We start from the raw sequence: 13,149 nt of genomic DNA, 5'->3' as shown, positions 1-13,149 counted from the left end.
GGGCAGCTGGCTGAGCCTGTGAGGCCAGGAAGGCCTCTGGGAGAGCGGACGTTTCAGCCCACATCTGAGTGCCAGCCACAGGACTGACAGGAGAGGGAAGAGAATTCCAGGCAGAAGTGCCGTTGCTGGTCTCTGGGTACCTCAACATCCGAGCCCACCTCTGTGCAGGCAGTGGTTGGTTTCCTTAAAGGAGCCCACCTCTCTGAAGCAGTCCCTTCATAAAATCTCTTCAATTGGCCTCCCAGGGTTCACTCTGTTTCCTGCTGGGAACCCCATCTCTAATACAGTGAGCGGGAATGTGGTTTTCTCTTTCCTGGGGCCTATTGGGATGGGTTAGTGATCCCTGGGGCTGACCGCAGCCAGCGGTCAGATGGATAAATAGAGTCATGTGCTGCAAAATGACTTTTTGGTCAACAATGGACTGCACATACGAATGTGGTCCCCTAAGGTTTTAATGGAGCTAAAAATTCCTCTGCCCTAGTAACACTGCAGCCATTGTGACGTCACAGCACAAGCCATTACTCGTGTGTTTGGGGTGATGGTAGTGTAGACCAACTTTATAAAAAATGTCATATTAGGTTGGTGCAAAAGTAATTGTGTTTTATTTATTTATTTATTTATTATTTTTTCCTTTGAGACAGAGTTTCGTTCTGGAGTGCAGCGGTGTGATCTCAGCTCACTGCAACCTCCGCCTCCCAGGTTCAAGTCATTCTCCTGGCTCAGCCTCCCAAGTAGCTGGGATTACAGGCGCGTGACACCATGCCCGGCCAATTTTTTTTTTTGTATTTTTAGTAGAGATGGGGTTTCACCTTGTTGGCCAGGTTGGTCTCAAACTCCTGACCTGAGGCGATCCGCCGCGTCAGCCTCCCAAAGTGCTGGGATTGCAGGCGTGAGCCACCGTAGCCGGTGGCTTTTTTTTTTTTAAGACGGCAACAACAGCAATTACTTTTGCACTACCCTAATAGTAAACTAATTTCTTATTGACGAAAGAAAAATATTTTTAAGTAAATTTAGTGAAGCTAAGTGTACGGTGTTTATTAAGTCTACAGTAGGGTACAGTGACGTCCTAGGCCACTCACCACTCACTCCCTGACTCACCCAGACCAATTACTAGTCCTGGAAGCTCCACTCATGGTATGTACCATAGAGACGTGTACCATTTTTTATTTTTTTATTTTTATTTTTATTTTTTACTTTTTTATTTTTTTGAGATTGAGTCTCCCTCTGTCACCCAGGCTGGAGTGTGGTGTGAATGCGGCTCACTGCAGCCTCAAACTCCTGGGCTCAAGCAATCCTCCCACCTCAGCCCCACAAGGAGGTATGTGCCAGCACGTCTGGCTAATTTTTAAATTTTTTTGAAGAGATAGTTGGGGTGGAGGGGTTTGACTATGTCGCCCAAGCTGGTCTTGAACTCCTGCCTCAAGTGATCCTCCTGCATTGGCCTCCCAAAGTGCTGGGATTACAGGCTCCTTTTTTATCTTTTACATGGGAATTTTATTGTATCTTGTCTGTATTTAGATATGTTTAGATACATCAATACTTGCTGTCATGTTAAAATTGGCTACAGCATTCAGTACAGTACCATGCTGCACAGGTATGGAGCCTAAGAGCAATAGACTGTACCGTACAGCCTAGGTGTGCGGCAGGCTATACGATCCAGATTTGTTTGTGTAAGCACACTCTCTGATGTTTGCACAACAGTGAAATCACCTGAACTCGTTTTTCAGAATGTGTCCCAGTCATTAAGATGCACATCACACACCGGGGCCTGTCGTGGGGTGGGGGGAGAGGGGAGGGATAGCATTAGGTGATACACCTAATGTAAATGACGAGTTAATGGGTGCAGCACACCAACATGGCACATGTGTACATATGTAACAAACCTGCACGTTGTGCACATGTACCCTAGAACTTAAAGTATACTAATAAAAAAAATAAATAAAATTAAACAGAGAAAATTTCAGGGTGAAGAGGGTCAGAACTAACACATTCAGAATAAAATGAGGTTCCTTCCTTGATTTGAAAAAAAAAAAAAAAGATGCACGGCTGTACCTACACCAGACTTCAGCAAAGCAGAGTCCACCAATCACAGGCTCGGACCACGTGGCTCCTGGGGGGACATTAACTCCTCAGTGGGCTTTGCCTGGCCCACATAACAAAGTGTTCTCTGAAGGTGCAGAAAAGCCCCTTGGATTCTGTTCTGTGTCCAGCAGGGGCCCTGCTGCTAGCTCTGGAGAGAAGTCCCTTGGAGCACATGGGCCACCCTCAAGCTCCTGCCCTCTGACAGGGCTGGGACTGGCTCTCGCAGCGTCACCCCACAGCACCTGTGTGTCATTTGCCAGGGCAGAGGGAGGTCTGGGTGCTCAGCTCTCATCAGTCAGCTGTTGGTGAGGGGCAGGACCTTGGGTTGGGGGCATTTGGGAGCTGGGGATCACATAATCCCATTTGCACCCCCATGCCAGAGCCTTGAGCACCCTCCCAAGACAGCTCTTTCTCACCTGGGATGGTGGAGGAGGGCTGACATCCCTGAACACTCCCCCGAGGCACACGTTATTTTATTTAAACCTTGCCACAACCCTTCTAGGTAGTTGTCTGTGTTCCCATTTTGCAGGTAAAGAAATGGGGGCTCAGAGAGGTAGCGTAAGTCATCTCAGGTCACATAGCCGGAGGAAGTGGAGCCAGGATTTGAACTTAGGCTGTCTTTCCCCCAAATTAGTGCTTTTTGCATCATGCCACTCTCTCTATCTCTGTGGTGACATTCACATGTAATAATAATGAACTATTCTCAGTGCTTGGTCTTCATCCATGCCAGCGCATTTAATTTTCACACTATCCCCAGGATGTAAGACTTATCATTCCCATTTCACAGATTAGGAAACTGAGGCTCAGAGACAAACAACTCATGAATGGTTGTCACCAGATCGATCTTTTTCTAAATCCTAGGCTCCTTCTATACTCAATCTCAGAGACACCTGTGGGACCTTCCCATCTGAAAAGCCACATTCATTTGTGTCTTTTGCCCTTTAGGTTAGAAATTTGGCCACTAACTTTGGGAAACTGTGGCGGGTGGATCACTTGAGGTCAGGAGTTCGAGACCAGCCTGGGAAACATGGTGAAATCCTGTCTCTACTAAAAAATACAAAAATTAGCCTGGCATGGTGGTGCATGCCTATAGTCCCACCTACTCGGGAGGCTGAGGCACGAGAATCGCTTGAACCTGGGAGGCGGGGGTTGCAGTGAGTTGAGATCCTGCCACTGCACTCCAGCCTGGGCAACAGGTGACAGAGCAAGACTTCATCTCAAAAAAAAAAAAAAAAAAATTGGCTAACCAAAATGGGGGCTGCAGGGAAGGGTCTTCTTGGACAGATGTTCCTCCCCATCATGATGCAGAGGAAACCGGGCCAGTCAGATCTGCTGCAGCCACAGCTGAAAACTGAATTTCTCTTGGCTGCAGCCTCTGGAGATGTGGTCATAGCCCTTTTTTCATTTTAGCCTGTTTCCTTTCGGCAGGTAAGAGTCACATCTCTCGGTCGTTCTCAGCAGTTTCCAGAGAGACTCAAGCTGTTGCCAGGTAGATTTGGGGTACCCCAGACATTCAGAGGGTCTGAGGATTTTGGAAGTGATTTCCATGTTCAGAAATTCCCAGCTGAGCAGCCCAGCAACTGCCTGATCACAGTGGTGAGCAGGGAGGGGCCACGCTTGGCAACTCAGATGTAGGTTCTGAGCACGCCGAGGCCAGGTACCTGCCATGTCCCAGGCATCCAGGATGCTTGTCAATGCTGCTGTCCCCAGAGCCATGTGAGAGGGTTTGGGGGCAGTTCCAAATGGAGGAGGATGGGCCCTCTGTACCCTCCCTCAGTCTGGGGAGGTCTGGAGGACCTAAAATGAGAGGACGGAGTCAGTGGCCCGAATCCCCTGGTGAGTGGGCGTGGAGCCCAGGATAAACAGCAGGGGAGCCTTGGAAAATAAGGGGGACGACTGGGCTCCACCATGCTCCCATGGGAGGTTGGGACCGCAGAGGCCTCTGGGGTCCAGGTCTGTATCTACCGTGGGTGGGGCCACTGGGATCAGAACCTAGACACCTAGGCCAAGCCTGGTGACCAAGGGGTCCTCCGAAGGCTGAGTCACCTGGGCAGCCTGAGAAAAGGTTGGGGCTCCTGCGGCTCTTTCTGCTCCTCTCCAGCTGCCTGTCTGGGTCTGCAGGTGCCTGGTGAGCCTCCAGGCATAGCTCCGGCCCACAGGACGTTATCTCTCTGGGAAGCTCCCCACCCCACCAGGTTTGGTCGCATCCTCCCTGCCCGTGCACTTGCTGTCCTCTCTCCTCTGCCTGGATTTAGGACACATGTCACCACTTCTCTGAAGCTCTCTCTAGAGTCCTGGGGTTATACAGTCATGCAGCAAACATTTATTGAGCATCTACTATGTGCCAGGCACTTAATTCCATGCAGGAATAAACACAGGCTCCACTTCCATGGGAGAGAGGGATGCCGGTCATGTGGTGAAAAATGCAGTTTGAAATTGTGACATGCGCTTTGATGGACAAATCGAGGAGGCTGTGGGAGCATACAGACTGGGGAGGCCCTGATGGGTCTGAGGACCACAGTCCTAGGAGTGAGTCCTGCCTCTCACTGAGGCACTGTGGGACATCACACAAAGCTCCCTTTGGTCCCTTTCCCTTTGTGGGCATCCATCTCTCTGGGGTTCTGCCTCCAAGGGGCCGTGAGATGGGCTCAGCTCTGTGCTGAGTTACAGTGTCAAAAAGAGAGGCTAGGGATACAAGAGAAGAGGAAGGGAAGGGAAGGGTGGGGAGGGGAAGGGCTAGAGCTGCTCTTCTTGGGACTGCCTGGGACCCCTGGCTTTGTAGCTAAATAAGACATAGGAAGTCTGGACCCAGCTGGGGGCCCCTCAGTGGGCTGGTCCAGCCCCTGAGCACCAGGAAGACACCCTGCCCCTCGACCTGACCAGAGCCCCACTCAAGCCTTAGATTCCAGGGGCCAAGTCTGGGCTTTGCAGTATAGGGGGTTTTCAATAGGCTGGAGGGCCTCAGGGGTGGGGCAGAGGAAGGCTCCAGGTCCAGGACACACACATGACATCTGCAGGCCTCATGGACCTGTGACACCCTCAAACATGCCTTCACAAGTGCACACCCCTGACCACAGGCACCTGCCCAGGCCAACTCCTGCAGGGCTCCTCTTTGCAGGCCTGGCTGCTCTCCTCCCTGACCCCCAGCACACCCGCTTTCAGCTAGGATCCCAGCCCAGCCTCCTGCAGGCTCTGGACTCCAGCCCAGAGGCCTGGGGTCAGGGATGAGGGGCAGGGCGCTGGGAGGAGCCGGCCTAGAACATGCAGGAGGTGTGCCTGCTGGAGTGGGGGCACTGAAGACCCAGCTCTGTGTGTGGCCCTGGGCAGCTCTCCCCACCGCCTTCCTATTCCACAGCTCAAATCTCAGTCCAGGATGGGGCTGGGACCCAGTGACCCCCAAACTCTGTGGGGACTCTCAAATGGTCTACTTGAGCTCAGGCATTTAAAGCTGCGTATTGGCGGCCACAGACTTTGGGAGGATGAAGGGTGAGGCCCTGGGAGCTCGGGAATGGGGTTTGGCCAGGCAGCTATGACCTGGCCCCTTCTGCTTCCTCCTGGTTTGTGGCTCAGTTTGGCCCTGGGATAGGCTCCTGTGGGTTCCAGACCTGTTCCTCTCCCTGCAGGTTCTGCCAACAGCCTCCCCACTCCCTGCAGGAGGAAGTCTAGCTCCTCAGCCAGCCCTTAAGGCCTAGCATGGTTGTCCCCTGCCCACCCTGCCAGCTCTCCTCTCCTCCACTTCCCTGCCCCTTCCAGCCTCGAGGAGAGCTAGGAGTTTCTGAAATGCACAATGCCCTTCCTCTCAGCAGCAGGCTTTTTGCCCAGGCTGTTCCTTCTGCCTGGAATGCCCTTCTTTGCTGTGTTTCCTGGGTTAACGCTTCACTTCTTCTCAAGGCCCACACTGCCTACTCCATGAGGTCTTCTGATTGCCACCTGCCACCAGCACAGCCTCTGCCTCCTGGTCTATCTGCCCAGGCAGGTTCTGGGCCTAAGAGTTCACTTCATGCCATACCTGGGTGCATGAACTCAAGGCCCTAGACCTGGATGTGCTGCCTGTCAGCCTGGTGCCAGCTCCAGTTCTGGTCTTGCCACCCACTCCTTCCCCACTCACAGGATTTAGAAACAAATCTGTATGTTTTCAGACAACACGTAGGGTGGTCAGAGTAGGTACAATTGTTGGTATAACTTAAAGAAGCTCCTCCTTGTTCCCAAATAGCTCCTCTGATGGCTCATGGGATAGGCTGCCATGGGACTGCCCAAAAGACCACCGATAGGATTTTGATCCTTTACTGACAACAAAATTATCCTTCTTAAGAGTCCCTGACCAAGCGTGGTGGCTCACACCTGTAAATCCCAGCACTTTGGGAGGCCGAGACCAGTGGATCACCTGAGGTCAGGAGTTCGAAACCAGCCTGGCCAACATGGTGAAACCCCGTGTCTACTAAAAATACAAAATTAGCTAGGCATGGTAGCACATGCCTGTAATCCTAGCTACTTGGGAGATTGAGGCAGGAGAATCGCTTGAATCTGGGAGGTAGAGGTTGCAGTGAGCCAAGATTGCGCCATTGCACTCCAGCCTGGACAACAAGAGCAAAGCTCTGTCTCAAAAACAAAAAACAAACGAACAAAAAAAGAGTCTCCAATGAATATGCAAACACCCCTGATCAGGGCACCTCTTAAGACAGGGCTGGCAAAACAGAACTCAGCTTGCCACATGTCCCTTTCCACACCTATGGCAGACATCACGAATCAATCACTCAAAGACTGTATTGAGGACCCTCATAGACTGTATTGAGGATTCAGGGGCTGAGTTAAAGTTCATTCCCACTGAATGAAGGTAGAGGGTACCAACTGGCCAGACCTATTTTGTGATGTGAAACAAATTTGTGCTGGAATCTCTGGGCTCCGGGTCATCTAGTCTATCCCCTTGCCTTCTAAAGGGACAGCTCCAAACTTCAAGGAGAGAACACCCATGCTAAGGAGGCTTCCAGACTCCTCTGGGCTTCCTGACTTTGTCTGGGACTGTCAGGGCAGTGCGGGGAACAGAATGAGGCCCTTGCACCTGCCTATTTGAACCTGCCCAGCTGCTCGGGAGCTGTGTGACCTTGGGTTCATCTCTTGCTTGCTGAGCCTCAGCTTCCTTATCTGTAATGGAGGCAACAATAGCTGCCTCCCTGGGCAGGAGGATTAAATGAGATCATGGGTGCAAAGCCTGGCACACAGTAGGTGCTCAGTAAGGGTGCAGGTGTCTTGACTCCTATCTACCCGCCCTCTCCAGCCTGGTGGGTGTGGCTTTGACTGGCCAACTTATGCTTGACCTCATTTCCCGGCTTACTCTGGGCCCACCTCCTACTCTTTCTGTTCCTCTGCAGAAGGAAATCTTATTCACCACCAGCCCGGCCTGCCCCTGGGTCCCACTTCCTCCTCCTTCTAGTATCTGGACGTGCCAGGATCTGACTGTTTTGCTATGGTCCAAGGTAGACAACCTGGAAATCCCTGAATTAGTTTAGGGACCATCCCCTACTCTCAAGAGATGGGAAGACTGAGGTGCAGGCTGCAGAGGGGCTGCCCAAGGCCTCCTAGCATCTGGGATTCCCACTCTTCCTCCAGCAAGCCCTCCATGATTTACCCACTTAACACCAGCTTGAACCTGGATCAGGACAGACTTTTTAGTATCTCCTCAGCCAGAGGTGAAGCTCCTGAGGCCCTGCCTCCTAGAACATTCCTTCCCCTGGTATCACTGGGCTCCTGGCTTGTCCCTGTGCCTACCTCTGTGGCCTGGACTGCTCTGCTTTCCCCCTCTCTGAGCTTCACTGTGGAGTGTGGCATGGACTGTGGGTCAGAAGGGACCGCACTCACACCCTGCTTCTACCTTGCGTTGGTTGTGTGACCTTGGACTGGCTGCACAGCTTACCTCATTCCTTGATGGTCCCATCTGTCAAATGGGAATTCTCATAGTCACTTCAGTGTGACTGAGGGGGTGCAGGGAGAGGATGCAGGGAACAGTCATGGGTCCATGTGGGCAAAATGGGCCTAAGATTCTTCCTGGGACGGTGTCCCCTCTGTCCCCTGGGTGTCCCCAAGTCAGCAGTGAATCATCCAACTTTGCAGAAAATGTGTGGCCCCCTCTGGCTTCCTGCCCTCATGTCCGGCCCTTGTTTGGCAACACAATAGCTCGGGCTGAGGTTGCAGGCGGGCAGCTTAACCCCTTCCAGGCCAGTATACACCTCCCCTACCCCTCACCACCATAAGCTGAAATTGGTAGGGCTGCTCAGGGGCTCAGCAGCTCTTGGGCCCCTTGGTGGATACCTGCTGCTCTCTAGGGCAGGCAGAGGAGAGTCCCAGGCTTCCCACCACCTGAGGATGGACCAGGGCTTCTGGCCCTGGCTCCAGTGGCCTGTGGCAAAAGAGCCTTCCAGGTACACCCTCGACTCCTCAAAGCTGCCTCCCTGGGAATGCCCTTCCTCTCTTGTCAGAATCCTATCTGCCCATCACACATGAGAAACGTCCACGCTGGGGAGGGAGCCTGACATGGAGCAGGGGCCCAGAGGTGCTCGCGATGTCCTCTCACTTGCACCCCCTTCCTCGTACCTGCTGGGCACCTGGGGACCCCTCCATGATGGGGTTTGACCATACCTCAAGGGTCAAAATCTTTATGACATTCACAGCCAGGATCGGCTCTGTGCTAGCTGGTAAATCCAGCCACTGTTCCTTAAAGATCTCATGTTATGTGCCATTCCCAGCACCAGGGATGTAGCTCACCTCACTCAATTGACTGAGGAAACACTGTTTCCCCATTTCACAGACGAGACACTTGAGACCTGGGGAGAGCTGGGGCTTTGGAGTACGAGATCCTGGTTCAAATGCCCACACCAGCTCATATGTTTCCAAAGCTCAGTTGCTTTCACTGAGATGTAAAGAAAGAATGTATCTACCTTGTGGAGTTGTTAATGGTAAAATAATGAGCCCCACACCATCCCTTGTTCCCCACTGTGGTTTGGAAACTCTGGGTAACTTTCCCAAGATCACCCCAGAGCAAATGGGAGAGCTGGGATCTGTACCCAGGGCAGCTGTCTCCAGGCCAGGCTCTTGGCCCAGACCTCCTGCTTCTGGGGGACTTCCTGGGCTGTGGGGGCCTTGGGGCTCTTATGCTCTAGCCTTTGAAAGGGTGCTGGCGGGAGGAATGGTGGACCACTGTCCAGACTACAGCTCCCTTGACACATAGTGGGCCCCGATGGTGTTTGGGCAGGGAAAGGCCCAGAGGGAAAGGCAAGACCTCAAGTGCCCAGAGCCAAGCCTCAGCTTGCCTATCCTGAAATGGGGGCACTGGCTGACCGAGAGGGGCCAAGGCTCGGAGCTCCCTTTTCAGGGCCCCTCCCCAGATCCCAGCATAGAGCTTTAGTGGCGTATGGGTAGGGACTGAGGAGGCTGGTGTCAGGCCTTGGTAAATCCTCTCCAGTAAGGGTAAGGGCACCGAGGGGAGGCCAAGGCCTGGGTGCCAGTCCTCTGCCCCGGCATGCTGGGCAACTGGGGCAGAATCCTACCCTCTCTGAGCCTGGCACTGATGAAGGCCAGTGGGCCTTTTTGAGTTGGAGAATACACTTCTGGGAGAGCCAAGCCCTTGCCCTGCCCCCCTCAGCCCCGAGATGCCCATTTGTGCCCTTGGCACTACCTCTGGGTGCACCTTCCCCGACCCTGCTCTGAGCCACGAGGAGGCCCAGCGTGCCCTCGAGGAGCCTCTCTGTCATGGGAGTGGGACGATGCCCATTCTACAGATGGGGAAGCTGAGGACCCTCCCATCTTGGGCGCAGGGTGGCGGGTTTGGGGTGGAGGGGAGTGTGGGAGCCCCCACTCACCGTGCCTGTGGGCTGAGGGATGTTTCTGTTCCGTTGAACTGCCTGTCCGTCCAGGGCTGAGCGTGAGTGGAGCTCTGTGGAGCCTGTCAGCCGACCGTCTCTGGAGGGGAGCCACACCCCGCTGGCGAGGGAGGCCTGGCTGCCTCCCCTTCAGGTTTTCCAGCTGGCCCTGGCCCACTTCCCCCCGGGATGGTTTCCTGTTATTGTTCCTTTGTGAGGGCTGGGCTGGCTGCAGATAGGCAGGCCCCGCGGTGGGCGGCTGCCTCGGCCCCGGATGGCTGTTTCCACAGAGGGCTGGCACTGGACCCTGCCTGGGGCACCCCACTTGAACCCCTACTCCCGGCCTCAGCTCTGGGACTCTGAACCCAGCACCTGCAAAGAGCCTGGCTGTGGGGACCCTTGGCTGCAGCATCACATTTAACCCTCCTTGGAATGCTACAGGCAGGTGTCGTCACCCCCATTTTATAGCCCGGGAAGCTGAGGCTCAGCCGGTTTAAGGTGCTTGTCCACCCAGCTGGGGTATAACAGAGCCAAAAATCTAGCTGGGGTCAGCCTAGCCCCAGAGCTTGATTTTCTGTGGTGATCCCATGATGTCTTTGTGGGAATGGACTTTAAAGGTGATAGGGAGGCTTCAGGAGATGGGAAAGGGACAACAGCTCTTGGCTCTGGAGGACCAGGTTGGCTTCTCCTGGTCGGAGCGGGCATGGACTCCAGCTCTAAGGCGCCAGCCTCGCTCTGTAGGGGATGTTTGCATTTAGGGATATTGGGTGGAGTCAAGTGACCCAGCTCTGCTTCTGATGTGACCTCTGGCCCGTTGTGTCATCCTGGAGCCACAGTTTCCTCATCTGTAAAATGGGGATAATCACAGCCTCATCCTCACAAGGCTTTTGACATAAGCGAGAATCAAAGAGGGGCGTGGAAGACAGTGACGCTGAGGCTGGATCAGAGCCCAGAAGAACCAAGAGGCTGGGGGGAAGGGAGGGGCCAAGATTCTGCTGACCAGGAGAGACATAGGAGGAGCTTCTAAAAACTACAGAGGACTGGGCTTACCCCAGATCAACTGATTTGGAATCTCCCAGGGCAGATCCTGGGAATCTGTCCTTTGAAGATTTGCTTCTGTTTTTCCATGGGTGAATGGTTGGGAAGTCCCAAACTTGTTTTATATAGCTGGGCAAGCAGAGACCCTGAGAAAGAGAGGGCCCAGGGCCGTTTAGTAAATCAGAGCACGAGATGGGGAGTGAGATGGAAGGATATTTTTGGAGGAGGAGGGGATAGTGATTCCTCTGTCTCAGGCAGGTTGAGTTTGAGATGCTCGTTAGATACCCAGGTGGAGGTGTCAGGCTGGTGGGGGAGACAGGGGTGAGTCCAGCCTGGAGTCGAGGTTTGGAACCCATCAGCTTATGGCTGGCATCTGAGGCCATGGGCATGGATGAGCTTGGAGGGAGGGAGGACTCGGACCCTCTGACATTTGGGGATCCATTAGAAGATGGTCCCACGATGAAGGAGGAATGCCAGGAGAGGGCAGAGGAGGAGGGCAGGGGAGTAGTCAGTGGGTCAGCCTGGGGAGCATGAGGGCTGAGACTTGACTTTGGATTTGGAAGATGAGGTCATCAATGACTGTGACCAGAACAGGTTAAACAGGAAAAGGTAGACAAGACAGATTGGAGGGGCTAGAGAAAGGGGGACGGGGACGTGGAGTCACGTGTGACTGTAGCTCCTTCCCCAAGTCTTACAGTGAATGGGAGCAGAGAAGTGGGAGGGTTTTTTTTTTTTTTTTTTTTTAACTATGGCAGCACGCTCATGTCCCCAGGGAGCATCCAGCAGACGGGAAGACAGATGATGCTGGAGACTGAGGAGCGACCTGCTGGAAGGAGAACAGTCCTTGGGGCGGAATTCTGAGTGGGATCCAACACATTCAACAGCCGATTGTGGAATGAACAAACAACAGCTCAGCGCTTCCTTCTCCAACGGGATTAACTCTGCTTTCTCCTGCCCAGAGGGTGGGTTGGCCGCAGAGGAGCCAGGACAGTGCTCTGTCCCCTGTGTTCCAGTCCACATCCCCCTCACCCCCGCCTGTCCTCATAGTCTACGTGCCCATGGGGACACACTGGCCTGCGCATTGCTTCCTGCTGGGTCTCAAGACTCGGGGCTGTGGCAGATGGGGATGGGGCCTGTCCTGGCACCATCTGCCAATTCCCTTTGTACTCCCAGTCCATGAGGAAGTTGACTCTGTCCTGAAAACGACTGTTCCTGTGGTCCATAAACAAAGGAATGGTGAGCCAGGCATGAGCTGTGGGCCCCAGGGTGGGGCTGGGGGTCACCATAGCAGAGGTAGCTGAGACTGTGGGAGGGAGGCTGGTGCCTCCTTGGTCCCCCTGAGGATTTCATGCCTGATTTCTGGCACTGCCCAGCCTCTGCTCCAACCTCTCTGGAGGCAAAGGAGGTAACAGGAGGGCACAAGGCCAGGAAGTGCCATTGGGAGCAAGGAAGGCGGCCGGTGGGCTAGCAGGAAATGGGATGGTCTGTGAGACCAGATTAGTAGCAGAGGAGGAAGCAACAGTGGAGGCAGTGGGGGTGGGATGGCGGGTGGGACGACAAGGCCTGGGGACGCCCACCTGGCCTCTGCCAGGAGGAAGCCTGACCCGACAGGGAGCGCTGCTCGGGGAGGTACAGGTGTGGGGGTTGCAGACCCAGGTTTGGATCCTAGCATGACCCGTTGCTGCCTGCATGACCTGGGCAGCCGACTTGCCTCTCTGAGCTTCTTTCCTCACCTGTGAAATGAGTTATCTGTTCAGACTTTGCAGGCTGTTTGGAAGATGAAATGAGACAATGAAAATAAATGACAGGACCAGCAAGGCTTATCGAGTGGCTGTTTCTCAAAGTGTGGTCTTCAAACCATCCATTCTGGGACAGGGGGAGTGAATATGCAGATTTCTTGGGCCCCACTCCAGGCTGATGGGGTCAGAATGGCTGGTGATAGAATCCCAGGACTTATGTGTTTGTAGCTCCCCAGGAAACGTGTTTGTGTTGTTACATTTGAGGACCACAGCCTTTGTGTCTGCTGCTAATGCACTAAGCTCTCCTTGGGACTCCTCATTCAAACCTCAGGACAACCCTGTGGGGGTGGTACTACTGTTAGGCCCATTTTACAGATGGGAAAACAGAGGCTGGGAGTGAAAGCCTTTCTGAGATCAGAGTTTGTCAGTGGTGGGGC

At 53.7% G+C, this 13,149-nt stretch overlaps 1 protein-coding gene across 1 annotated transcript in view; it reads right to left on the bottom strand.

Annotated features, from left to right (window-relative positions):
• CDH5 (cadherin 5) overlaps positions 1-10,058 on the bottom strand; it is a 37,789-nt gene extending 27,731 nt beyond the window's left edge. Inside the window, exon 1 of the mRNA XM_523383.7 lies at positions 9,936-10,058. The gene's annotated coding sequence lies outside the window, so the exon portion shown is untranslated. The remainder of the gene's footprint in view (positions 1-9,935) is intronic.
• Between the last annotated feature and the right edge of the window lie 3,091 nt (positions 10,059-13,149).

This window comes from Pan troglodytes, chromosome 18, assembly GCF_028858775.2.
Source record: "Pan troglodytes isolate AG18354 chromosome 18, NHGRI_mPanTro3-v2.0_pri, whole genome shotgun sequence".
Taxonomy (NCBI): domain Eukaryota; kingdom Metazoa; phylum Chordata; class Mammalia; order Primates; family Hominidae; genus Pan; species Pan troglodytes.
Note: the sequence above shows the minus strand (reverse complement) of the source record. Positions and strands in the feature narration are given on the sequence as shown.